Below are 25935 nucleotides of genomic sequence, written 5' to 3'. Positions count from 1 at the left end.
AGCACCACCGCGGGTCTTTTCAAGAGATATAAAATTGTAAGGGAAAGCATTGATAAACCCCCCCCAAAAAAAAAAAAATAGAAACTTGCCCAGCCTCAAACTGCTTAGCATTTGCGATCTGACCAGAGCTGGCACATTCAGCTTAGAGTGGCCAATGACAGATTGTTCACACCAGTGCGGCTCTTTTCAAGAGGAATACAATCGTCAGGGAAAGCTTGGATCAAAACGAAAAAACCAAGTCAACGGTACCAGGGATTCCCAGCCAGTCTCCCATGCCGGTACTTGCCTATCCTCAAGCTGCTTAGCATTTGCGATCTGACGAGGGCAGGCACATTCAGCTTAGTGTGGCCATTGACCGATTGCTTTCGCGTCTGCTAGTCTTTTCAAGATGAAAACAATCGTAAGGGAAAGCTTTGAGAAAAACAAAATAGCAAGTCAACAGTACCGGGGATTCCCAGCCAGTCTCCCATGCCGGTACTTGCCCAGCCTCAAGCTGCTTAGCGTTTGCGATCTGACGAGGGCAGGCACATTCAGCTTAGAGTGGCCATTGACATACAACTAGCACCACAGCGGGTCTTTTCAAGAGATATAAAATTGTAAGGGAAAGCTTTGATAAACCCCCACCCCCCCCCAAAAAAAGAAGCTTACCCAGCCTCAAGCTGCTTAGCATTTGCGATCTGACCAGAGCTGGCACATTCAGCTTAGAGTGGCCAATGACAGATTGTTCACACCAGTGCGGCTCTTTTCAAGAGGAATACAATCGTCAGGGAAAGCTTAGATCAAAACGAAAAAACCAAGTCAACGGTACCAGGGATTCCCAGCCAGTCTCCCATGCTGGTACTTGCCTGGCCTCAAGCTGCTTAGCATTTGCGATCTGACGAGGGCAGGCACATTCAGCTTAGTGTGGCCATTGACCGATTGCTTTCGCGTCTGCTAGTCTTTTCAAGATGAAAACAATCGTAAGGGAAAGCTTTGAGAAAAACAAAATAGCAAGTCAACGGTACCGGGGATTCCCAGCCAGTCTCCCATGCCGGTACTTGCCCAGCCTTAAGCTGCTTAGCGTTTGCGATCTGACGAGGACAGGCACATTCAGCTAAGAGTGGCCATTGACGGACAACTAGCACCACAGCGGGTCTTTTCAAGAGATATAAAATTGTAAGGGAAAGCTTTGATAAACCCCCCCCAAAAAAAAAAAAAGAAACTTGCCCAGCCTCAAGCTGCTTAGCATTTGCGATCTGACCAGAGCTGGCACATTCAGCTTAGAGTGGCCAATGACAGATTGTTCATACCAGTGCGGCTCTTTTCAAGAGGAATACAATCGTCAGGGAAAGCTTGGATCAAAACGAAAAAACCAAGTCAACAGTACCAGGGATTCCCAGCCAGTCTCCCATGCTGGTACTTGCCTAGCCTCAAGCTGCTTAGCATTTGCGATCTGATAAGGGCAGGCACATTCAGCTTAGTGTGGCCATTGACCGATTGCTTTCGCGTCTGCTAGTCTTTTCAAGATGAAAACAATCGTAAGGGAAAGCTTTGAGAAAAACAAAATAGCAAGTCAACGGTACCGGGGATTCCCAGCCAGTCTCCCATGCCGGTACTTGCCCAGCCTCAAGCTGCTTAGCGTTTGCAATCTGACGAGGGCAGGCACATTCAGCTTAGAGTGGCCATTGACGGACAGCTAGCACCACAGCGGGTCTTTTCAAGAGATATAAAATTGTAAGGGAAAGCTTTGATAAAACCCCCCCCCAAAAAAAAGAAACTTGCCCAGCCTCAAGCTGCTTAGCATTTGCAATCTGACCAGAGCTGGCACATTCAACTTAGAGTGGCCAATGACAGACTGTTCACACCAGTGCGGCTCTTTTTAAGAGGAATACAATCGTCAGGGAAAGCTTGGATCAAAACGAAAAAACCAAGTCAACGGTACCAGGGATTCCCAGCCAGTCTCCCATGCTGGTACTTGCCTAGCCTCAAGCTGCTTAGCATTTGCGATCTGACGAGGGCAGGCACATTCAGCTTAGTGTGGCCATTGACCGATTGCTTTCGCGTCTGCTAGTCTTTTCAAGATGAAAACAATCGTAAGGGAAAGCTTTGAGAAAAACAAAACAGCAAGTCAACGGTACCGGGGATTCCCAGCCCGTCTCCCATGCCGGTACTTGCCCAGCCTCAAGCTGCTTAACGTTTGCAATCTGACGAGGGCAGGCACATACAGCTTAGAGTGGCCATTGACGGACAACTAGCACCACAGCGGGTCTTTTCAAGAGATATAAAATTGTAAAGGAAAGCTTTGATAAACCCCCACCCCCCCAAAAAAAAAAAAAAAGAAACTTGCCCAGCCTCAAGCTGCTTAGCATTTGCTATCTGACCAGAGCTGGCACATTCAGCTTAGAGTGGCCAATGACAGATTGTTCACACCAGTGCGGCTCTTTTCAAGAGGAAAACAATCGTCAGGGAAAGCTTGGATCAGAACGAAAAAACCAAGTCAACAGGACCAGGGATTCCCAGCCAGTATCCCATGCTGGTACTTGCCTAGCCTCAAGCTGCTTAGCATTTGCGATCTGACGAGGGCACGCACATTCAGCTCAGTGTGGCCATTGACCGATTTCTTTCGCGTCTGCTAGTCTTTTCAAGATGAAAACAATCGTAAGGGAAAGCTTTGAGAAAAACAAAATAGCAAGTCAACGGTACCGGGGATTCCCAGCCAGTCTCCCATGTCGGTACTTGCCCAGCCTCAAGCTGCTTAGCGTTTGCGATCTGACGAGGGCAGGCACATTCAGCTTAGAGTGGCCATTGACATACAACTAGCACCACAGCGGGTCTTTTCAAGAGATATAAAATTGTAAGTGAAAGCTTTGATAAACCCCCCCCCCCCCAAAAAAAAAAAAAAAGAAACTTGCCCAGCCTCAAGCTGCTTAGCATTTGCGATCTGACCAGAGCTGGCACATTCAGCTTAGAGTGGCCAATGACAGATTGTTCACACCAGTGCGGCTCTTTTCAAGAGGAATACAATCGTCAGGGAAAGCTTGGATCAAAACGAAAAAACCAAGTCAACGGTACCAGGGATTCCCAGCCAGTCGCCCATGCCGGTACTTGCCCAGCCTCGAGCTGCTTAGCATTTGCGATCTGACGAGGGCAGGCACATTCAGCTTAGAGTGGCCATTGACGGACAACTAGCACCACAGCGGGTCTTTTCAAGAGATATAAAATTGTAAGGGAAAGCTATGATAAACCCCCCCCCCCAAAAAAAAAAAGAAACTTGCCCAGCCTCAAGCTGCTTAGCATTTGCGATCTGACCAGAGCTGGCACATTCAGCTTAGAGTGGCCAATGACAGATTGTTCACACCAGTGCAGCTCTTTTGAAGAGGAATACAATCGTCAGGGAAAGCTTGGATCAAAACGAAAAAACCAAGTCAACGGTACCAGGGATTCCCAGCCAGTCTCCCATGCTGGTACTTGCCTAGCCTCAAGCTGCTTAGCATTTGCGATCTGACGAGGGCAGGCACATTCAGCTTAGTGTGGCCATTGACCGATTGCTTTCGCATCTGCTAGTCTTTTCAAGATGAAAACAATCGTAAGGGAAAGCTTTGAGAAAAACAAAATAGCAAGTCAACGGTACCGGGGATTCCCAGCCAGTCTCCCATGCCGGTACTTGCCCAGCCTCAAGCTGCTTAGCTTTTGCGATCTGACGAGGGCAGGCACATTCAGCTTAGAGTGGCCATTGACAGACTACTAGCACCACCGCGGGTCTTTTCAAGAGATATAAAATTGTAAGGGAAAGCATTGATAAACCCCCCCCCAAAAAAAAAAAAATAGAAACTTGCCCAGCCTCAAACTGCTTAGCATTTGCGATCTGACCAGAGCTGGCACATTCAGCTTAGAGTGGCCAATGACAGATTGTTCACACCAGTGCTGCTCTTTTCAAGAGGAATACAATCGTCAGGGAAAGTTTGGATCAAAACGAAAAAACCAAGTCAACGGTACCAGCGATTCCCAGCCAGTCTCCCATGCCGGTACTTGCCTATCCTCAAGCTGCTTAGCATTTGCGATCTGACAAGGGCAGGCACATTCAGCTTAGTGTGGCCATTGACCGATTGCTTACGCGTCTGCTAGTCTTTTCAAGATGAAAACAATCGTAAGGGAAAGCTTTGAGAAAAACAAAATAGCAAGTCAACGGTACCGGGGATTCCCAGCCAGTCTCCCATGCCGGTACTTGCCCAGCCTCAAGCTGCTTAGCGTTTGCGATCTGACGAGGGCAGGCACATTCAGCTTAGAGTGGCCATTGACATACAACTAGCACCACAGCGGGTCTTTTCAAGAGATATAAAATTGTAAGGGAAAGCTTTGATAAACCCCCCCCCCCCAAAAAAAAAAAAAAAAAAGAAACTTGCCCAGCCTCAAGCTGCTTAGCATTTGCGATCTGACCAGAGCTGGCACATTCAGCTTAGAGTGGCCAATGACAGATTGTTCACACCAGTGCGGCTCTTTTCAAGAGGAATAAAATCGTCAGGGAAAGCTTGGATCAAAACGAAAAAACCAAGTCAACGGTACCAGGGATTCCCAGCCAGTCTCCCATGCTGGTACTTGCCTAGCCTCAAGCTGCTTAGCATTTGCGATCTGACGAGGGCAGGCACATTCAGCTTAGTGTGGCCATTCACCGAATGCTTGCGCGTCTGCTAGTCTTTTCAAGATGAAAACAATCGTAAGGGAAAGCTTTGAGAAAAACAAAATAGCAAGTCAACGGTACCGGGGATTCCCGGCCAGTCTCCCATGCCGGTACTTGCCCAGCCTCAAGCTGCTTAGCGTTTGCGATCTGACGAGGGCAGGCACATTCAGCTTAGAGTGGCCATTGACAGACAACTAGCACCACAGTGGGTCTTTTCAAGAGATATAAAATTGTAAGGGAAAGCTTTGATAAACCCCCTCCCCCCGAAAAAAAAAAAGAAACTTGCCCAGCCTCAAGCTGCTTAGCATTTGCGATCTGACCAGAGCTGGCACATTCAGCTTAGAGTGGCCAATGACAGATTGTTCACACCAGTGCGGCTTTTTTCAAGAGGAATACAATCGTCAGGGAAAGCTTGGATCAAAACGAAAAAACTAAGTCAACGGTACCAGGGATTCCCAACCAGTCTCCCATGCTGGTACTTGCCTAGCCTCAAGCTGCTTAGCATTTGCGATCTGACGAGGGCAGGCACATTCAGCTTAGCGTGGCCATTGACCGATTGCTTTCGCGTCTGCTAGTCTTTTCAAGATGAAAACAATCGTAAGGGAAAGCTTTGAGAAAAACAAAATAGCAAGTCAACGGTACCGGGGATTCCCAGCCAGTCTCCCATGCCGGTACTTGCCCAGCCTCAAGCTGCTTAGCGTTTGCGATCTGACAAGGGCAGGCACATTCAGCTTAGAGTGGCCATTGACGGACAACTAGCACCACAGCGGGTCTTTTCAAGAGATATAAAATTGTAAGGGAAAGCTTTGATAAACCCCCCCCCCCCAAAAAAAAAAAAAAAAAAAAAAAAAAAGAAACTTGCCCAGCCTCAAGCTGCTTAGCATTTGCAAGCTGACCAGAGCTGGCACATTCAGCTTAGAGTGGCCAATGACAGTTTGTTCACACCAGTGCGGCTCTTTTCAAGAGGAATACAATCGTCAGGGAAAGCTTGGATCAAAACGAAAAAACAAAGTCAACGGTAACAGGGATTCCCAGCCAGTCTCCCATGCTGGTACTTGCCTAGCCTCAAGCTGCTTAGCATTTGCGATCTGACGAAGGCAGGCACATTCAGCTTAGTGTGGCCATTGACCGATTGTTTTCGCGTCTGCTAGTCTTTTCAAGATGAAAACAATCGTAAGGGAAAGCTTTGAGAAAAACAAAATAGCAAGTCAACGGTACCGGGGATTCACAGCCAGTCTCCCATGCCGGTACTTGCCCAGCCTCAATCTGCTTAGCGTTTGCGATCTGACGAGGGCAGGCACATTCAGCTTAGAGTGGCCATTGACGGACAACTAGCACCACAGCGGGTCTTTTCAAGAGATATAAAATTGTAAGGGAAAGCTTTGATAAACCCCCCCCCCCAAAAAAAAAAAAAAGAAACTTGCCCAGCCTCAAGCTGCTTAGCATTTGCGATCTGACCAGAGCCGGCACATTCAGCTTAGAGTGGCCAATGACAGATTGTTCACACCAGTTCGGCTCTTTTCAAGAGGAATACAATCGTCAGGGAAAGCTTGGATCAAAACGAAAGAAACAAGACAACGGTACCAGGGATTCCCAGCCAGTCTCCCATGCTGGTACTGGCCTTGCCTCAAGCTGTTTAGCATTTGCGATCTGACGAGGGCAGGCACATTCAGTTTAGTGTGGCCATTGACCGATTGCTTTTGCGTCTGCTAGTCTTTTCAAGATGAAAACAATCGTAAGGGAAAGCTTTGAGAAAAACAAAATAGCAAGTCAACGGTACCGGGGATTCACAGCCAGACTCCCATGCCGGTACTTGCCCAGCCTCAAGCTGCTTAGCGTTTGCGATCTGACGAGGGCAGGCACATTCAGCTTAGAGTGGCCATTGACGGACAACTAGCACCACAGCGGGTCTTTTCAAGAGATATAGAATTGTAAGGGAAAGCTTTGATAAACCCCCCCCCCAAAAAAAAAAAAAAGAAACTTGCCCAGCCTCAAGCTGCTTAGCATTTGCGATCTGACCAGAGCTGGCACATTCAGCTTAGAGTGGCCAATGACAGATTGTTCACACCAGTGCGGCTCTTTTCAAGAGGAATACAGTCGTCAGGGAAAGCTTGGATCAAAATGAAAAAACCAAGTCAACGGTACCAGGGATTCCCAGCCAGTCTCCCATGCTGGTACTTGCCTAGCCTCAAGCTGCTTAGCATTTGCTATCTGACGAGGGCAGGCACATTCAGCTTAGTGTGGCCATTGACCGATTGCTTTCGCGTCTGCTAGTCTTTTCAAGATGAAAACAATCGTAAGGGAAAGCTTTGAGAAAAACAAAATAGCAAGTCAACGGTACCGGAGATTCCCAGCCAGTCTCCCATGCCGGTACTTGCCCAGCCTCAAGCTGCTTAGCGTTTGTGATCTGACGAGGGCAGGCACATGCAGCTTAGAGTGGCCATTGACGGACAACTAGCACCACAGCGGGTCTTTTCAAGAGATATAAAATTGTAAAGGAAAGCTTTGATAAACCCCACCCCCCCAAAAAAAAAAAAAGAAACTTGCCCAGCCTCAAGCTGCTTAGCATTTGCGATCTGACCAAAGCTGGCACATTCAGCTTAGAGTGGCCAATGACAGATTGTTCACACCAGTGCGGCTCTTTTCAAGAGGAATACAATCGTCAGGGAAAGCTTGGATCAAAACGAAAAAAATAAGTCAACGGTACCAGGGATTCCCAGCCAGTCTCCCATGCTGGTACTTGCCTAGACTCAAGCTGCTTAGCATTTGCGATCTGACGAGTGCAGGCACATTCAGCTTAGTGTGGCCATTGACCGATTGCTTTTGCGTCTGCTAGTCTTTTCAAGATGAAAACAATCGTACGGGAAAGCTTTGAGAAAAACAAAATAGCAAGTCAACGGTACCGGGGATTCCCAGCCAGTCTCCCATGCCGGTACTTGCCCAGCCTCAATCTGCTTAGCGTTTGCGATCTGACGAGGGCAGGCACATTCAGCTTAGAGTGGCCATTGACGGACAACTAGCACCACAGCGGGTCTTTTCAAGAGATATAAAATTGTAAGGGAAAGCTTTGATAAACCCCCCCCCCAAAAAAAAAAAAAAAAAAAAAGAAACTTGCCCAGCCTCAAGCTGCTTAGCATTTGCGATCTGACCAGAGCTGGCACATTCAGCTTAGAGTGGCCAATGACAGATTGTTCACACCAGTTCGGCTCTTTTCAAGAGGAATACAATCGTCAGGGAAAGCTTGGATCAAAACGAAAGAAACAAGACAACGGTACCAGGGATTCCCAGCCAGTCTCCCATGCTTGTACTTGCCTAGCCTCAAGCTGCTTAGCATTTGCGATCTGACGAGGGCAGGCACATTCAGCTTAGTGTGGCCATTGACCGATTGCTTTCGCGTCTGCTAGTCTTTTCAAGATGAAAACAATCGTAAGGGAAAGCTTTGAGAAAAACAAAATAGCAAGTCAACGGTACTGGGGATTCCCAGCCAGTCTCCCATGCCGGTACTTGCCCAGCCTCAATCTGCTTAGCGTTTGCGATCTGACGAGGGCAGGCACATTCAGCTTAGAGTGGCCAATGACAGAATGTTCACACCAGTGCGGCTCTTTTCAAGAGGAATACAATCGTCAGGGAAAGCTTGGATCAAAACGAAAAAACCAAGTCAACGGTACCGGGGATTCCCAGCCAGTCTCCCATGCTGGTACATGCCCAGCCTCAAGCTGCTTAGCGTTTGCGATCTGACGAGGGCAGGCACATTCAGCTTAGAGTGAACATTGACGGACAACTAGCACCACAGCGGGTCTTTTCAAGAGATATAAAATTGTAAGGGAAAGCTTTGATAACCCCCCCCCCAAAAAAAAAAAGAAACTTGCCCAGCCTCAAGCTGCTTAGCATTTGCGATCTGACACATTCAGCTTAGAGTGGCCAATGACAGATTGTTCACACCAGTGCGGCTCTTTTCAAGAGGAATACAATCGTCAGAGAAAGCTTGGATCAAAACGAAAAAACCAAGTCAACGGTACCAGGGATTCCCAGCCAGTCTCCCATGCTGGTACTTGCCTAGCCTCAAGCTGCTAAGCATTTGCGATATGACGAGGGCAGGCACATTCAGTTTAGTGTGGCCAATGACCGATTGCTTTCGCGTCTGCTAGTCTTTTCAAGATGAAAACAATCGTAAGGGAAAGCTTTGAGAAAAACAAAATAGCAAGTCAACGGTACCGGGGATTCCCAGCCAGTCTCCCATGCCGGTACTTGCCCAGCCTCAAGCTGCTTAGCGTTTGCGATCTGACGAGGGCAGGCACATTCAGCTTAGAGTGGCCATTGACAGAAACTAGCTCCACAGTGGGTCTTTTCAAGAGATATAAAATTGTAAGGGAAAGCTTTGATAAACCCCCCCCCCCAAAAAAAAAAAAAGAAACTTGCCCAGCCTCAAGCTGCTTAGCATTTGCGATTTGACCAGAGCTGGCACATTCAGCTTAGAGTGGCCAATGACATATTGTTCACACCAGTGCGGCTCTTTTCAAGAGGAATACGATCATCAGGGAAAGCTTGGATCAAAATGAAAAAACCAAGTCAACGGTACCAGGGATTCCCAGCCAGTCTCCCATGCTGGTACTTGCCTAGCCTCAAGCTGTTTAGCATTATGCGATCTGACGAGGGCAGGCACATTCAGCTTAGTGTGGCCATTGACCGATTGCTTTCGCGTCTGCTAGTCTTTTCAAGATGAAAACAATCGTAAGGGAAAGCTTTGAGAAAAACAAAATAGCAAGTCACCGGTACCGGGGATTCCCAGCCAGTCTCCCATGCCGGTACTTGCCCAGGCTCAAGCTGCTTTGCGTTTGCGATCTGACGAGGGCAGGCACATTCAGCTTAGAGTGGCCATTGACTGACAACTAGCACCACAGCGGGTCTTTTCAAGAGATATAAAATTGTAAGGGAAAGCTTTGATAAACCCCCCCCCAAAAAAAAAAAAAAAAAGAAACTTGCCCAGCCTCAAGCTGCTTAGCATTTGCGATCTGACCAGAGCTGGCACATTCAGCTTAGAGTGGCCAATGACAGATTGTTCACACCAGTGCGGCTTTTTTCAAGAGGAATACAATCGTCAGGGAAAGCTTGGATCAAAACGAAAAAACTAAGTCAACGGTACCAGGGATTCCCAACCAGTCTCCCATGCTGGTACTTGCCTAGCCTCAAGCTGCTTAGCATTTGCGATCTGACGAGGGCAGGCACATTCAGCTTAGCGTGGCCATTGACCGATTGCTTTCGCGTCTGCTAGTCTTTTCAAGATGAAAACAATCGTAAGGGAAAGCTTTGAGAAAAACAAAATAGCAAGTCAACGGTACCGGGGATTCCCAGCCAGTCTCCCATGCCGGTACTTGCCCAGCCTCAAGCTGCTTAGCGTTTGCGATCTGACAAGGGCAGGCACATTCAGCTTAGAGTGGCCATTGACGGACAACTAGCACCACAGCGGGTCTTTTCAAGAGATATAAAATTGTAAGGGAAAGCTTTGATAAACCCCCCCCCCCCAAAAAAAAAAAAAAAAAAAAAAAAAAAAGAAACTTGCCCAGCCTCAAGCTGCTTAGCATTTGCAAGCTGACCAGAGCTGGCACATTCAGCTTAGAGTGGCCAATGACAGTTTGTTCACACCAGTGCGGCTCTTTTCAAGAGGAATACAATCGTCAGGGAAAGCTTGGATCAAAACGAAAAAACAAAGTCAACGGTAACAGGGATTCCCAGCCAGTCTCCCATGCTGGTACTTGCCTAGCCTCAAGCTGCTTAGCATTTGCGATCTGACGAAGGCAGGCACATTCAGCTTAGTGTGGCCATTGACCGATTGTTTTCGCGTCTGCTAGTCTTTTCAAGATGAAAACAATCGTAAGGGAAAGCTTTGAGAAAAACAAAATAGCAAGTCAACGGTACCGGGGATTCACAGCCAGTCTCCCATGCCGGTACTTGCCCAGCCTCAATCTGCTTAGCGTTTGCGATCTGACGAGGGCAGGCACATTCAGCTTAGAGTGGCCATTGACGGACAACTAGCACCACAGCGGGTCTTTTCAAGAGATATAAAATTGTAAGGGAAAGCTTTGATAAACCCCCCCCCCCAAAAAAAAAAAAAAGAAACTTGCCCAGCCTCAAGCTGCTTAGCATTTGCGATCTGACCAGAGCCGGCACATTCAGCTTAGAGTGGCCAATGACAGATTGTTCACACCAGTTCGGCTCTTTTCAAGAGGAATACAATCGTCAGGGAAAGCTTGGATCAAAACGAAAGAAACAAGACAACGGTACCAGGGATTCCCAGCCAGTCTCCCATGCTGGTACTGGCCTTGCCTCAAGCTGTTTAGCATTTGCGATCTGACGAGGGCAGGCACATTCAGTTTAGTGTGGCCATTGACCGATTGCTTTTGCGTCTGCTAGTCTTTTCAAGATGAAAACAATCGTAAGGGAAAGCTTTGAGAAAAACAAAATAGCAAGTCAACGGTACCGGGGATTCACAGCCAGACTCCCATGCCGGTACTTGCCCAGCCTCAAGCTGCTTAGCGTTTGCGATCTGACGAGGGCAGGCACATTCAGCTTAGAGTGGCCATTGACGGACAACTAGCACCACAGCGGGTCTTTTCAAGAGATATAGAATTGTAAGGGAAAGCTTTGATAAACCCCCCCCCCAAAAAAAAAAAAAAGAAACTTGCCCAGCCTCAAGCTGCTTAGCATTTGCGATCTGACCAGAGCTGGCACATTCAGCTTAGAGTGGCCAATGACAGATTGTTCACACCAGTGCGGCTCTTTTCAAGAGGAATACAGTCGTCAGGGAAAGCTTGGATCAAAATGAAAAAACCAAGTCAACGGTACCAGGGATTCCCAGCCAGTCTCCCATGCTGGTACTTGCCTAGCCTCAAGCTGCTTAGCATTTGCTATCTGACGAGGGCAGGCACATTCAGCTTAGTGTGGCCATTGACCGATTGCTTTCGCGTCTGCTAGTCTTTTCAAGATGAAAACAATCGTAAGGGAAAGCTTTGAGAAAAACAAAATAGCAAGTCAACGGTACCGGAGATTCCCAGCCAGTCTCCCATGCCGGTACTTGCCCAGCCTCAAGCTGCTTAGCGTTTGTGATCTGACGAGGGCAGGCACATGCAGCTTAGAGTGGCCATTGACGGACAACTAGCACCACAGCGGGTCTTTTCAAGAGATATAAAATTGTAAAGGAAAGCTTTGATAAACCCCACCCCCCCAAAAAAAAAAAAAGAAACTTGCCCAGCCTCAAGCTGCTTAGCATTTGCGATCTGACCAAAGCTGGCACATTCAGCTTAGAGTGGCCAATGACAGATTGTTCACACCAGTGCGGCTCTTTTCAAGAGGAATACAATCGTCAGGGAAAGCTTGGATCAAAACGAAAAAAATAAGTCAACGGTACCAGGGATTCCCAGCCAGTCTCCCATGCTGGTACTTGCCTAGACTCAAGCTGCTTAGCATTTGCGATCTGACGAGTGCAGGCACATTCAGCTTAGTGTGGCCATTGACCGATTGCTTTTGCGTCTGCTAGTCTTTTCAAGATGAAAACAATCGTACGGGAAAGCTTTGAGAAAAACAAAATAGCAAGTCAACGGTACCGGGGATTCCCAGCCAGTCTCCCATGCCGGTACTTGCCCAGCCTCAATCTGCTTAGCGTTTGCGATCTGACGAGGGCAGGCACATTCAGCTTAGAGTGGCCATTGACGGACAACTAGCACCACAGCGGGTCTTTTCAAGAGATATAAAATTGTAAGGGAAAGCTTTGATAAACCCCCCCCCCAAAAAAAAAAAAAAAAAAAAGAAACTTGCCCAGCCTCAAGCTGCTTAGCATTTGCGATCTGACCAGAGCTGGCACATTCAGCTTAGAGTGGCCAATGACAGATTGTTCACACCAGTTCGGCTCTTTTCAAGAGGAATACAATCGTCAGGGAAAGCTTGGATCAAAACGAAAGAAACAAGACAACGGTACCAGGGATTCCCAGCCAGTCTCCCATGCTTGTACTTGCCTAGCCTCAAGCTGCTTAGCATTTGCGATCTGACGAGGGCAGGCACATTCAGCTTAGTGTGGCCATTGACCGATTGCTTTCGCGTCTGCTAGTCTTTTCAAGATGAAAACAATCGTAAGGGAAAGCTTTGAGAAAAACAAAATAGCAAGTCAACGGTACTGGGGATTCCCAGCCAGTCTCCCATGCCGGTACTTGCCCAGCCTCAATCTGCTTAGCGTTTGCGATCTGACGAGGGCAGGCACATTCAGCTTAGAGTGGCCAATGACAGAATGTTCACACCAGTGCGGCTCTTTTCAAGAGGAATACAATCGTCAGGGAAAGCTTGGATCAAAACGAAAAAACCAAGTCAACGGTACCGGGGATTCCCAGCCAGTCTCCCATGCTGGTACATGCCCAGCCTCAAGCTGCTTAGCGTTTGCGATCTGACGAGGGCAGGCACATTCAGCTTAGAGTGAACATTGACGGACAACTAGCACCACAGCGGGTCTTTTCAAGAGATATAAAATTGTAAGGGAAAGCTTTGATAACCCCCCCCCCAAAAAAAAAAAGAAACTTGCCCAGCCTCAAGCTGCTTAGCATTTGCGATCTGACACATTCAGCTTAGAGTGGCCAATGACAGATTGTTCACACCAGTGCGGCTCTTTTCAAGAGGAATACAATCGTCAGAGAAAGCTTGGATCAAAACGAAAAAACCAAGTCAACGGTACCAGGGATTCCCAGCCAGTCTCCCATGCTGGTACTTGCCTAGCCTCAAGCTGCTAAGCATTTGCGATATGACGAGGGCAGGCACATTCAGTTTAGTGTGGCCAATGACCGATTGCTTTCGCGTCTGCTAGTCTTTTCAAGATGAAAACAATCGTAAGGGAAAGCTTTGAGAAAAACAAAATAGCAAGTCAACGGTACCGGGGATTCCCAGCCAGTCTCCCATGCCGGTACTTGCCCAGCCTCAAGCTGCTTAGCGTTTGCGATCTGACGAGGGCAGGCACATTCAGCTTAGAGTGGCCATTGACAGAAACTAGCTCCACAGTGGGTCTTTTCAAGAGATATAAAATTGTAAGGGAAAGCTTTGATAAACCCCCCCCCCCAAAAAAAAAAAAAGAAACTTGCCCAGCCTCAAGCTGCTTAGCATTTGCGATTTGACCAGAGCTGGCACATTCAGCTTAGAGTGGCCAATGACATATTGTTCACACCAGTGCGGCTCTTTTCAAGAGGAATACGATCATCAGGGAAAGCTTGGATCAAAATGAAAAAACCAAGTCAACGGTACCAGGGATTCCCAGCCAGTCTCCCATGCTGGTACTTGCCTAGCCTCAAGCTGTTTAGCATTATGCGATCTGACGAGGGCAGGCACATTCAGCTTAGTGTGGCCATTGACCGATTGCTTTCGCGTCTGCTAGTCTTTTCAAGATGAAAACAATCGTAAGGGAAAGCTTTGAGAAAAACAAAATAGCAAGTCACCGGTACCGGGGATTCCCAGCCAGTCTCCCATGCCGGTACTTGCCCAGGCTCAAGCTGCTTTGCGTTTGCGATCTGACGAGGGCAGGCACATTCAGCTTAGAGTGGCCATTGACTGACAACTAGCACCACAGCGGGTCTTTTCAAGAGATATAAAATTGTAAGGGAAAGCTTTGATAAACCCCCCCCCAAAAAAAAAAAAAAAAAGAAACTTGCCCAGCCTCAAGCTGCTTAGCATTTGCGATCTGACCAGAGATGGCACATTCAGCTTAGAGTGGCCATTGACGGACAACTGGCACCACAGCGGGTCTTTTCAAGAGATATAAAATTGTAAGGGAAAGCTTTGATAAACCCCCCCCCCCCAAAAAAAAAAAAAAGAAACTTGCCCAGCCTCAAGCTGCTTAGCATTTGCGATCTGACCAGAGATGGCACATTCAGCTTAGAGTGGCCATCGACGGACAACTGGCACCACAGCGGGTCTTTTCAAGAGATATAAAATTGTAAGGGAAAGCTTTGATAAACCCCCCCCCCCAAAAAAAAAAAAAATAAACTTGCCCATCCTCAAGCTGCTTAGCATTTGCGATTTGACCAGAGCTGGCACGTTCAGCTTAGAGTGGCCAATGACATATTGTTCACACCAGTGCGGCTCTTTTCAAGAGGAATACAATCGTCAGGGAAAGCTTGGATCAAAATGAAAAAACCAAGTCAACGGTACCAGGGATTCCCAGCCAGTCTCCCATGCTGGTACTTGCCTAGCCTCAAGCTGCTTAGCATTTGCGATCTGACGAGGGCAGGCACATTCAGCTTAGTGTGGCCATTGACCGATTGCTTTCGCTTCTGCTAGTCTTTTCAAGATGAAAACAATCGTAAGGGAAAGCTTTGAGAAAAACAAAATAGCAAGGCAACAGTAACGGGGATTCCAAGCCAGTCTCCCATGCCGGTATTTGCCCAGCCTCAAGCTGCTTAGCGTTTGCGATCTGACGAGGGCAGGTACTTTCAGCTTAGAGTGGCCATTGACGGACAACTAGCACCACAGCGGGTCTTTTCAAGAGATATAAAATTGTAAGGGAAAGCTTTGATAAACCCGCCCCCCCCCCCAAAAAAAAAAGAAACTTGCCCAGCCTCAAGCTGCTTAGCATTCGCGATCTGACACATTCAGCTTAGAGTGGCCAATGACAGATTGTTCACACCAGTGCGGCTCTTTTCAAGAGTAATACAATCGTCAGGGAAAGCTTGGATCAAAACAAAAAAACCAAGTCAACGGTACCAGGGATTCCCAGCCAGTCTCCCATGCTGGTACTTGCCTAGCCTCAAGCTGCTTAGCATTTGCGATCTGACGAGGGCAGGCACATTCAGCTTAGTGTGGCCATTGACCAACTGCTGTCGCGTCTGCTAGTCTTTTCAAGATGAAAACAATCGTAAGGGAAAGCTTTGAGAAAAACAAAATAGCAAGTCAACTGTACCGGGGATTCCCAGCCAGTCTCCCATGCCGGTACTTGCCCAGCCTCAAGCTGCTTAGCGTTTGCGATCTGACGAGGGCAGGCACATTCAGCTTAGAGTGGCCATTGACTGACAACTAGCACCACAGCGGGTCTTTTCAAGAGATATAAAATTGTAAGGGAAAGCTTTGATAAACCCCCCCCCCAAAAAAAAAAAAAAGAAACTTGCCCAGCCTCAAGCTGCTTAGCATTTGTGATCTGACCAGAGCTGGCACATTCAGCTTAGAGTGGCCAATGACAGATTGTTCACACCAGTGCGGCTCTTTTCAAGAGGAATACAATCGTCAGGGAAAGCTTGGATCAAAACGAAAAAATCAAGTCAACGGTACCAGGGATTCCCAGCCAGTCTTCCATGCTGGTACTTGCCTAGCCTCAAGCTGCTTAGCATTTGCGATCTGACGAGGGCAGGCACATTCAGCTTAGTGTGGCCATTGACTGATTGCTTTCGCGTCTGCTAGTCTTTTCAAGATGAAAACAATCGTAAGGGAAAGCTTTGAGAAAAACAAAATAGCAAGTCAACGGTACCGGGGATTCCCAGCCAGTCTCCCATGCCGGTACTTGCCCAGCCTCAAGCTGCTTAGCGTTTGCGATCTGACGAGGGCAGGCACATTCAGCTTAGAGTGGCCATTGACTGACAACTAGCACCACAGCGGGTCTTTTCAAGAGATATAAAATTGTAAGGGAAAGCTTTGATAAAACCCCCCCCCAAAAAAAAAAAAAAAAAAAAAAAAGAAACTTGCCCAGCAGCACATTCAGCTTAGAGTGGCCATTGACGGACAACTAGCACCACAGCGGGTCTTTTCAAGAGATATAAAATTGTAAGGGAAAGCTTTGATAAACCCCCCCCCCCAAAAAAAAAAAAAAAAAAAAAAAAGAAACTTGCCCAGCCTCAAGCTGCTTAGCATTTGCGATCTGACCAGAGCTGGCACATTCAGCTTAGAGTGGCCAATGACAGATTGTTCACACCAGTTCGGCTCTTTTCAAGAGGAATACAATCGTCAGGGAAAGCTTGGATCAAAACGAAAGAAACAAGACAACGGTACCAGGGATTCCCAGCCAGTCTCCCATGCTGGTACTTGCCTAGCCTCAAGCTGCTTAGCATTTGCGATCTGACGAGGGCAGGCACTTTCAGCTTAGTGTGGCCATTGACCGATTGCTTTCGCGTCTGCTAGTCTTTTCAAGATGAAAACAATCGTAAGGGAAAGCTTTGAGAAAAACAAAATAGCAAGTCAACGGTACTGGGGATTCCCAGCCAGTCTCCCATGCCGGTACTTGCCCAGCCTCAATCTGCTTAGCGTTTGCGATCTGACGAGGGCAGGCACATTCAGCTTAGAGTGGCCAATGACAGAATGTTCACACCAGTGCGGCTCTTTTCAAGAGGAATACAATCGTCAGGGAAAGCTTGGATCAAAACGAAAAAACCAAGTCAACGGTACCGGGGATTCCCAGCCAGTCTCCCATGCTGGTACATGCCCAGCCTCAAGCTGCTTAGCGTTTGCGATCTGACGAGGGCAGGCACATTCAGCTTAGAGTGAACATTGACGGACAACTAGCACCACAGCGGGTCTTTTCAAGAGATATAAAATTGTAAGGGAAAGCTTTGATAACCCTTCCCCCCAAAAAAAAAAGAAACTTGCCCAGCCTCAAGCTGCTTAGCATTTGCGATCTGACACATTCAGCTTAGAGTGGCCAATGACAGATTGTTCACACCAGTGCGGCTCTTTTCAAGAGGAATACAATCGTCAGAGAAAGCTTGGATCAAAACGAAAAAACCAAGTCAACGGTACCAGGGATTCCCAGCCAGTCTCCCATGCTGGTACTTGCCTAGCCTCAAGCTGCTAAGCATTTGCGATATGACGAGGGCAGGCACATTCAGTTTAGTGTGGCCAATGACCGATTGCTTTCGCGTCTGCTAGTCTTTTCAAGATGAAAACAATCGTAAGGGAAAGCTTTGAGAAAAACAAAATAGCAAGTCAACGGTACCGGGGATTCCCAGCCAGTCTCCCATGCCGGTACTTGCCCAGCCTCAAGCTGCTTAGCGTTTGCGATCTGACGAGGGCAGGCACATTCAGCTTAGAGTGGCCATTGACAGAAACTAGCTCCACAGTGGGTCTTTTCAAGAGATATAAAATTGTAAGGGAAAGCTTTGATAAACCCCCCCCCCCCCAAAAAAAAAAAAGAAACTTGCCCAGCCTCAAGCTGCTTAGCATTTGCGATCTGACCAGAGCTGGCACATTCAGCTTAGAGTGGCCATTGACGGACAACTGGCACCACAGCGGGTCTTTTCAAGAGATATAAAATTGTAAGGGAAAGCTTTGATAACCCCCCCCCCCCAAAAAAAAAAAAAGAAACTTGCCCAGCCTCAAGCTGCTTAGCATTTGCAATTTGACCAGAGCTGGCACATTCAGCTTAGAGTGGCCAATGACATATTGTTCACACCAGTGCGGCTCTTTTCAAGAGGAATACGATCATCAGGGAAAGCTTGGATCAAAATGAAAAAACCAAGTCAACGGTACCAGGGATTCCCAGCCAGTCTCCCATGCTGGTACTTGCCTAGCCTCAAGCTGTTTAGCATTATGCGATCTGACGAGGGCAGGCACATTCAGCTTAGTGTGGCCATTGACCGATTGCTTTCGCGTCTGCTAGTCTTTTCAAGATGAAAACAATCGTAAGGGAAAGCTTTGAGAAAAACAAAATAGCAAGTCAACGGTACCGGGGATTCCCAGCCAGTCTCCCATGCCGGTACTTGCCCAGGCTCAAGCTGCTTTGCGTTTGCGATCTGACGAGGGCAGGCACATTCAGCTTAGAGTGGCCATTGACTGACAACTAGCACCACAGCGGGTCTTTTCAAGAGATATAAAATTGTAAGGGAAAGCTTTGATAAACCCCCCCCCAAAAAAAAAAAAAAAAAAAAGAAACTTGCCCAGCCTCAAGCTGCTTAGCATTTGCGATCTGACCAGAGATGGCACATTCAGCTTAGAGTGGCCATTGACGGACAACTGGCACCACAGCGGGTCTTTTCAAGAGATATAAAATTGTAAGGGAAAGCTTTGATAAACCCCCCCCCCAAAAAAAAAAAAAAAAAAGAAACTTGCCCAGCCTCAAGCTGCTTAGCATTTGCGATCTGACCAGAGATGGCACATTCAGCTTAGAGTGGCCATTGACGGACAACTGGCACCACAGCGGGTCTTTTCAAGAGATATAAAATTGTAAGGGAAAGCTTTGATAAACCCCCCCCCCCAAAAAAAAAAAAAAGAAACTTGCCCAGCCTCAAGCTGCTTAGCATTTGCGATTTGACCAGAGCTGGCACGTTCAGCTTAGAGTGGCCAATGACATATTGTTCACACCAGTGCGGCTCTTTTCAAGAGGAATACAATCGTCAGGGAAAGCTTGGATCAAAATGAAAAAACCAAGTCAACGGTACCAGGGATTCCCAGCCAATCTCCCATGCTGGTACTTGCCTAGCCTCAAGCTGCTTAGCATTTGCGATCTGACGAGGGCAGGCACATTCAGCTTAGTGTGGCCATTGACCGATTGCTTTCGCGTCTGCTAGTCTTTTCAAGATGAAAACAATCGTAAGGGAAAGCTTTGAGAAAAACAAAATAGCAAGGCAACAGTAACGGGGATTCCAAGCCAGTCTCCCATGCCGGTATTTGCCCAGCCTCAAGCTGCTTAGCGTTTGCGATCTGACGAGGGCAGGTACTTTCAGCTTAGAGTGGCCATTGACGGACAACTAGCACCACAGCGGGTCTTTTCAAGAGATATAAAATTGTAAGGGAAAGCTTTGATAAACCCGCCCCCCCCCCAAAAAAAAAAAGAAACTTGCCCAGCCTCAAGCTGCTTAGCATTCGCGATCTGACACATTCAGCTTAGAGTGGCCAATGACAGATTGTTCACACCAGTGCGGCTCTTTTCAAGAGTAATACAATCGTCAGGGAAAGCTTGGATCAAAACAAAAAAACCAAGTCAACGGTACCAGGGATTCCCAGCCAGTCTCCCATGCTGGTACTTGCCTAGCCTCAAGCTGCTTAGCATTTGCGATCTGACGAGGGCAGGCACATTCAGCTTAGTGTGGCCATTGACCAACTGCTGTCGCGTCTGCTAGTCTTTTCAAGATGAAAACAATCGTAAGGGAAAGCTTTGAGAAAAACAAAATAGCAAGTCAACGGTACCGGGGATTCCCAGCCAGTCTCCCATGCCGGTACTTGCCCAGCCTCAAGCTGCTTAGCGTTTGCGATCTGACGAGGGCAGGCACATTCAGCTTAGAGCGGCCATTGACTGACAACTAGCACCACAGCGGGTCTTTTCAAGAGATATAAAATTGTAAGGGAAAGCTTTGATAAAACCCCCCCCAAAAAAAAAAAAAGAAACTTGCCCAGCCTCAAGCTGCTTAGCATTTGCGATCTGACCAGAGCTGGCACATTCAGCTTAGAGTGGCCAATAGGGTTGAGCGACTTTCATTTTTTTAAGATCGAGTAGGGTTTTGGGAAACCCGATTTTGTCCAGAGTCGAGTCGAGTGCAGTCGGCCGATTATCGCTAAAAGTCGGGGATCGACCGAAACACGAAACCCAATGCAAGTCAATGGGGAAGCATAGTCGGCAGTGAGTGGAGGCCAGGAAAACACCTACAGTGCCCATTTTAATGCCAAAAACATCCATTCTTGTTTCTGAAGCTTGCCAATCTTAATTAACTGTATAATAATAGTTGGGCATAGGGAATTGGGGGAAAGTTGTGGGGGGAGTAGGGCTGGCTCAAGTTTTTCGTGGGCCCAGGAAATGCGGACTACGTCACGGCGGTGTTGCAGGGAAAGGTAAGTATTTAAAAGTTGCAAGTGCTGTGATCCTGAGCAAGCAGGGGGGGCCCACTCGTTCGCATTGCCACTGGCACAGGGCCCCTCAAAGTACGGCGGTGTGTTTGCATGGCGGGGGCGCCTCCCACCAGCAGCGACACTTTTGCGTACTCTGAGGGGCCCTGTGCCAGTGACGTCGCCAACGAGTATGCCCCCCCACCTGATGAAGGAACCTGCACTTTCATCTGCACCTTCCTCTTTGTCCCTGTGTAAGGTGGTATAACATGCGGGAAGGGGAACCTTACTTTCAGCAGGGACAGATTCTGGCTGTGTAGAGTACAAGGGGAATGTAGTGGTCTAGGTCAATGTACCAGCAGACTCATTTAGCAGTGGCTGGGCAATGGGCAGGATGAGGAGGAAACAGATATAGGGCCAAAGAATAAAGTAGGCTACATGCAGTTCAAAATTGGTAACAGGACTAAACAGGCGGCATTGCTTTGTTCAGTGGAGTAGCAAACCCAAGAGCAGCAGACACTGTTTCAAGGGCCTAACCACACTAGTAGGCCAAATGCAGTTTAATATCTGATAGTATAGGGCGAAAGCCAGAATGTGGAAGCTCAGCTTTGTTCAGTTGAGGACAACACCAGGGAGGGGCAGACACCTTTAGTAGGCCGGAAAAGCCTATTGCATTTTTTAAAATGGTAATTTGGAGCAGAAGGTTGAAGCTCAGCTTTATTTACTTGAGGGCAACACCAGGGAGGGGCAGAAGCCGTTAGTAGGCCCTAACCACCATTTTTTTTTTTTAAACCACATAATGAGAGCCGGAAGGTTGAAGCTCAGCTTTATTTAGTTGAGGACAACACCAGGGAGGGGCACACAGACAGACACCTTTAGTAGGCCTGAAAAGCCTATTGCATTTTTCAAAATGGTAATTTGGAGCAGAAGGTTGAAGCTCAGCTTTATTTAGTTGAGGGCAACACCAGGGAGGGGCAGAAGCCGTTAGTAGGCCCTAACCACCATTTTTTTTTTAAAACCACATAATGAGAGCCGGAAGGTTGAAGCTCAGCTTTGTTCAGTTGAGGACAACACCAGGGAGGGGCAGACACCTTTAGTAGGCCGGAAAAGCCTATTGCATTTTTTAAAATGGTAATTTGGAGCAGAAGGTTGAAGCTCAGCTTTATTTAGTTGAGGGCAACACCAGGGAGGGGCAGAAGCCGTTAGTAGGCCCTAACCACCATTTTTTTTTTTTAAACCACATAATGAGAGCCGGAAGGTTGAAGCTCAGCTTTATTTAGTTGAGGACAACACCAGGGAGGGGCACACAGACAGACACCTTTAGTAGGCCTGAAAAGCCTATTGCATTTTTTAAAATGGTAATTTGGAGCAGAAGGTTGAAGCTCAGCTTTATTTAGTTGAGGGCAACACCAGGGAGGGGCAGAAGCCGTTAGTAGGCCCTAACCACCATTTTTTTTTTTAAAACCACATAATGAGAGCCGGAAGGTTGAAGCTCAGCTTTATTTAGTTGAGGACAACACCAGGGAGGGGCACACAGACAGACACCTTTAGTAGGCCTGAAAAGCCTATTGCATTTTTTAAAATGGTAATTTGGAGCAGAAGGTTGAAGCTCAGCTTTATTTACTTGAGGGCAACACCAGGGAGGGGCAGAAGCCGTTAGTAGGCCCTAACCACCATTTTTTTTTTAAAACCACATAATGAGAGCCGGAAGGTTGAAGCTCAGCTTTGTTCAGTTGAGGACAACACCAGGGAGGGGCAGACACCTTTAGTAGGCCGGAAAAGCCTATTGCATTTTTTAAAATGGTAATTTGGAGCAGAAGGTTGAAGCTCAGCTTTATTTAGTTGAGGGCAACACCAGGGAGGGGCAGAAGCCGTTAGTAGGCCCTAACCACCATTTTTTTTTTAAAACCACATAATGAGAGCCGGAAGGTTGAAGCTCAGCTTTATTTAGTTGAGGACAACACCAGGGAGGGGCAGAAGCCGTTAGTAGGCCCTAACCACCATTTTTTTTTTTAAAACCACATAATGAGAGCCGGAAGGTTGAAGCTCAGCTTTATTTAGTTGAGGACAACACCAGGGAGGGGCACACAGACAGACACCTTTAGTAGGCCTGAAAAGCCTATTGCATTTTTCAAAATGGTAATTTGGAGCAGAAGGTTGAAGCTCAGCTTTATTTAGTTGAGGGCAACACCAGGGAGGGGCAGAAGCCGTTAGTAGGCCCTAACCACCATTTTTTTTTTAAAACCACATAATGAGAGCCGGAAGGTTGAAGCTCAGCTTTATTTAGTTGAGGACAACACCAGGGAGGGGCACACAGACAGACACCTTTTGTAGGCCTGAAAAGCCTATTGCATTTTTCAAAATGGTAATTTGGAGCAGAAGGTTGAAGCTCAGCTTTATTTAGTTGAGGGCAACACCAGGGAGGGGCAGAAGCCGTTAGTAGGCCCTAACCACCATTTTTTTTTTAAAACCACATAATGAGAGCCGGAAGGTTGAAGCTCAGCTTTGTTCAGTTGAGGACAACACCAGGGAGGGGCAGACACCTTTAGTAGGCCGGAAAAGCCTATTGCATTTTTTAAAATGGTAATTTGGAGCAGAAGGTTGAAGCTCAGCTTTATTTAGTTGAGGGCAACACCAGGGAGGGGCAGAAGCCGTTAGTAGGCCCTAACCACCATTTTTTTTTTAAAACCACATAATGAGAGCCGGAAGGTTGAAGCTCAGCTTTATTTAGTTGAGGACAACACCAGGGAGGGGCAGAAGCCGTTAGTAGGCCCTAACCACCATTTTTTTTTTTAAAACCACATAATGAGAGCCGGAAGGTTGAAGCTCAGCTTTATTTAGTTGAGGACAACACCAGGGAGGGGCACACAGACAGACACCTTTAGTAGGCCTGAAAAGCCTATTGCATTTTTCAAAATGGTAATTTGGAGCAGAAGGTTGAAGCTCAGCTTTATTTAGTTGAGGGCAACACCAGGGAGGGGCAGAAGCCGTTAGTAGGCCCTAACCACCATTTTTTTTTTAAAACCACATAATGAGAGCCGGAAGGTTGAAGCTCAGCTTTATTTAGTTGAGGACAACACCAGGGAGGGGCACACAGACAGACACCTTTTGTAGGCCTGAAAAGCCTATTGCATTTTTCAAAATGGTAATTTGGAGCAGAAGGTTGAAGCTCAGCTTTATTTAGTTGAGGGCAACACCAGGGAGGGGCAGAAGCCGTTAGTAGGCCCTAACCACCATTTTTTTTTTAAAACCACATAATGAGAGCCGGAAGGTTGAAGCTCAGCTTTATTTAGTTGAGGACAACACCAGGGAGGGGCAGAAGCCGTTAGTAGGCCCTAACCACCATTTTTTTTTTTAAAACCACATAATGAGAGCCGGAAGGTTGAAGCTCAGCTTTATTTAGTTGAGGACAACACCAGGGAGGGGCACACAGACAGACACCTTTAGTAGGCCTGAAAAGCCTATTGCATTTTTTAAAATGGTAATTTGGAGCAGAAGGTTGAAGCTCAGCTTTATTTAGTTGAGGGCAACACCAGGGAGGGGCAGAAGCCGTTAGTAGGCCCTAACCACCATTTTTTTTTTTTAAACCACATAATGAGAGCCGGAAGGTTGAAGCTCAGCTTTATTTAGTTGAGGGCAACACCAGGGAGGGGCAGAAGCCGTTAGTAGGCCCTAACCAAAGTTGAAGGCCAAATGCAGTTTAATTTCTGATACTATAGGCCGAAAGCCAGAAGGTGGAAGTTCCGATTTAGACAGTGGAGGACAATTTGAATTAGGGACTGCAGACAGACTTAGTAGGCTGTCCCCTGTGGACCATGCATCCACCACATTAACCCATTGCGCCGTAATGGACACGTAATCTTCCGTGGCCATGCCTACAGGTCCATGCGTCTGTTGTCAGGTGCACCTTTGTACTCACAGATTGCCAGAGTGCATGGACAATGCGGTCTTCTACATGCTGGTGGAGGGTTGGGATGGCTTTTCTCGCAAAAGAAGTGTCGACTGGTTAGCTTGTAGCGTGGTACAGCGTAGTCCATCATGGCCTTATTAATAGTAAATAAAATATATAACTAGGCTCTATGAACTTTTAAATAGGTTCCAGGGGTACACGGGCAGCATTGGTGTGGTCAGTGGAGGAGTATTGCAAGTAGGGGCTGCAGACAGGCTATCAAAGGCCTAAAATAACAAACAGTAGGCAGTCATGGCAGTTTTACATCGGTTACATGGATACACAGGCAGGCACTCCAGGCAGCATTGTGGTCAGTGGAGGAGTATTGCAAGTAGGGGCCGCAGACAGGCTATCAAAGGCCTAAAATAACAAACAATAGGCTCATGGCAGTTTTACAGCGGTTACATGGATACACGGGCAGGCAGCTTGGTGGTCAGTGGAGGAGTATTTAAAGTAGGGACCGCAGACAGGCTTCAAAGGCCTAACATAAGAAAATGGGCTGGCTGTAGGCACTTTATAATTGGTTCCAGGGGTACACGGGCAGCAGTGGTCTGGTCAGTGGAGGAGTATTTAAAGTAGGGACCGCAGACAGGCTATCAAAGGCCTAACATAACAAACAATAGGCTCATGGCAGTTTCACAGCGGTTACATGGATACACGGGCAGGCAGCTTGGTGGTCAGTGGAGGAGTATTGCAAGTAGGGGCTGCAGACAGGCTATCAAAGGCCTAAAATAACAAACAGTAGGCAGTCATGGCAGTTTTACATCGGTTACATGGATACACAGGCAGGCACTCCAGGCAGCATTGTGGTCAGTGGAGGAGTATTGCAAGTAGGGGCCGCAGACAGGCTATCAAAGGCCTAAAATAACAAACAATAGGCTCATGGCAGTTTTACAGCGGTTACATGGATACACGGGCAGGCAGCTTGGTGGTCAGTGGAGGAGTATTTAAAGTAGGGACCGCAGACAGGCTTCAAAGGCCTAACATAAGAAAATGGGCTGGCTGTAGGCACTTTATAATTGGTTCCAGGGGTACACGGGCAGCAGTGGTCTGGTCAGTGGAGGAGTATTTAAAGTAGGGACCGCAGACAGGCTATCAAAGGCCTAACATAACAAACAATAGGCTCATGGCAGTTTCACAGCGGTTACATGGATACACGGGCAGGCAGCTTGGTGGTCAGTGGAGGAGTATTGCAAGTAGGGGCCGCAGACAGGCTATCAAAGGCCTAAAATAACAAACAATAGGCTCATGGCAGTTTTACAGCGGTTACATGGATACACAGGCAGCTTGGTGGTGAGTGGAGGAGTAGTGCAAGGAGTGTCTGTCCCAGTACTCCCAAAATATAAATAGATGTTAATGTCTCGCAAAACAACCAAAACAAAAAAAAAAGGTGGCATACTTAGGTACAGGGGTGGGCTCATCTACTGAGTTTCTGACATAGTAATTTGGCAGTAACTATTTAATGGTGCCAATATAGGACACAGACACAGACTACTTTAAGTTGCATCATAGATGTCTACAAATTTGTATTGTCAGTGCCAGACATTGAATGATGTCAGCG

The 25935-nt window shown here is 47.4% G+C and overlaps 30 pseudogenes; all 30 read right to left on the bottom strand.

Annotated features, from left to right (window-relative positions):
* Nucleotides 1-433: 433 nt before the first annotated feature.
* Nucleotides 434-552, bottom strand: LOC143800501 (5S ribosomal RNA; annotated as a pseudogene).
* Nucleotides 553-796: 244 nt separating this feature from the next.
* On the bottom strand, nucleotides 797-915 carry LOC143798389 (5S ribosomal RNA; annotated as a pseudogene).
* Nucleotides 916-992: 77 nt separating this feature from the next.
* LOC143800568 (5S ribosomal RNA) lies at nucleotides 993-1111 on the bottom strand (annotated as a pseudogene).
* Nucleotides 1112-1354: 243 nt separating this feature from the next.
* Nucleotides 1355-1473, bottom strand: LOC143798847 (5S ribosomal RNA; annotated as a pseudogene).
* A 436-nt stretch (nucleotides 1474-1909) lies between these two features.
* LOC143797555 (5S ribosomal RNA) lies at nucleotides 1910-2028 on the bottom strand (annotated as a pseudogene).
* Nucleotides 2029-2670: 642 nt separating this feature from the next.
* LOC143800564 (5S ribosomal RNA) lies at nucleotides 2671-2789 on the bottom strand (annotated as a pseudogene).
* Nucleotides 2790-3039: 250 nt separating this feature from the next.
* LOC143800563 (5S ribosomal RNA) lies at nucleotides 3040-3158 on the bottom strand (annotated as a pseudogene).
* A 244-nt stretch (nucleotides 3159-3402) lies between these two features.
* LOC143797543 (5S ribosomal RNA) lies at nucleotides 3403-3521 on the bottom strand (annotated as a pseudogene).
* A 77-nt stretch (nucleotides 3522-3598) lies between these two features.
* LOC143797974 (5S ribosomal RNA) lies at nucleotides 3599-3717 on the bottom strand (annotated as a pseudogene).
* A 442-nt stretch (nucleotides 3718-4159) lies between these two features.
* Nucleotides 4160-4278, bottom strand: LOC143799016 (5S ribosomal RNA; annotated as a pseudogene).
* A 252-nt stretch (nucleotides 4279-4530) lies between these two features.
* Nucleotides 4531-4649, bottom strand: LOC143800387 (5S ribosomal RNA; annotated as a pseudogene).
* Nucleotides 4650-4726: 77 nt separating this feature from the next.
* LOC143800602 (5S ribosomal RNA) lies at nucleotides 4727-4845 on the bottom strand (annotated as a pseudogene).
* A 246-nt stretch (nucleotides 4846-5091) lies between these two features.
* LOC143798792 (5S ribosomal RNA) lies at nucleotides 5092-5210 on the bottom strand (annotated as a pseudogene).
* Nucleotides 5211-6790: 1580 nt separating this feature from the next.
* LOC143800425 (5S ribosomal RNA) lies at nucleotides 6791-6909 on the bottom strand (annotated as a pseudogene).
* Nucleotides 6910-7352: 443 nt separating this feature from the next.
* Nucleotides 7353-7471, bottom strand: LOC143798726 (5S ribosomal RNA; annotated as a pseudogene).
* Nucleotides 7472-7920: 449 nt separating this feature from the next.
* LOC143800719 (5S ribosomal RNA) lies at nucleotides 7921-8039 on the bottom strand (annotated as a pseudogene).
* An 821-nt stretch (nucleotides 8040-8860) lies between these two features.
* Nucleotides 8861-8979, bottom strand: LOC143799015 (5S ribosomal RNA; annotated as a pseudogene).
* An 809-nt stretch (nucleotides 8980-9788) lies between these two features.
* LOC143798791 (5S ribosomal RNA) lies at nucleotides 9789-9907 on the bottom strand (annotated as a pseudogene).
* Nucleotides 9908-11488: 1581 nt separating this feature from the next.
* On the bottom strand, nucleotides 11489-11607 carry LOC143800424 (5S ribosomal RNA; annotated as a pseudogene).
* A 443-nt stretch (nucleotides 11608-12050) lies between these two features.
* LOC143798724 (5S ribosomal RNA) lies at nucleotides 12051-12169 on the bottom strand (annotated as a pseudogene).
* Nucleotides 12170-12617: 448 nt separating this feature from the next.
* On the bottom strand, nucleotides 12618-12736 carry LOC143800717 (5S ribosomal RNA; annotated as a pseudogene).
* An 821-nt stretch (nucleotides 12737-13557) lies between these two features.
* Nucleotides 13558-13676, bottom strand: LOC143799014 (5S ribosomal RNA; annotated as a pseudogene).
* A 1148-nt stretch (nucleotides 13677-14824) lies between these two features.
* Nucleotides 14825-14943, bottom strand: LOC143797531 (5S ribosomal RNA; annotated as a pseudogene).
* Nucleotides 14944-15376: 433 nt separating this feature from the next.
* On the bottom strand, nucleotides 15377-15495 carry LOC143797520 (5S ribosomal RNA; annotated as a pseudogene).
* Nucleotides 15496-15937: 442 nt separating this feature from the next.
* LOC143798742 (5S ribosomal RNA) lies at nucleotides 15938-16056 on the bottom strand (annotated as a pseudogene).
* A 77-nt stretch (nucleotides 16057-16133) lies between these two features.
* LOC143799013 (5S ribosomal RNA) lies at nucleotides 16134-16252 on the bottom strand (annotated as a pseudogene).
* Nucleotides 16253-16651: 399 nt separating this feature from the next.
* Nucleotides 16652-16770, bottom strand: LOC143798435 (5S ribosomal RNA; annotated as a pseudogene).
* An 821-nt stretch (nucleotides 16771-17591) lies between these two features.
* LOC143799012 (5S ribosomal RNA) lies at nucleotides 17592-17710 on the bottom strand (annotated as a pseudogene).
* A 1322-nt stretch (nucleotides 17711-19032) lies between these two features.
* Nucleotides 19033-19151, bottom strand: LOC143798764 (5S ribosomal RNA; annotated as a pseudogene).
* Nucleotides 19152-19584: 433 nt separating this feature from the next.
* LOC143797479 (5S ribosomal RNA) lies at nucleotides 19585-19703 on the bottom strand (annotated as a pseudogene).
* Between the last annotated feature and the right edge of the window lie 6232 nt (nucleotides 19704-25935).

The sequence above is a fragment of the Ranitomeya variabilis genome, chromosome 1 (assembly GCF_051348905.1).
Source record: "Ranitomeya variabilis isolate aRanVar5 chromosome 1, aRanVar5.hap1, whole genome shotgun sequence".
In the NCBI taxonomy this organism is placed as follows: domain Eukaryota; kingdom Metazoa; phylum Chordata; class Amphibia; order Anura; family Dendrobatidae; genus Ranitomeya; species Ranitomeya variabilis.
The sequence above is the reverse complement of the archived record's forward strand: the minus strand, read 5'-3'. Positions and strand labels throughout refer to the sequence as shown.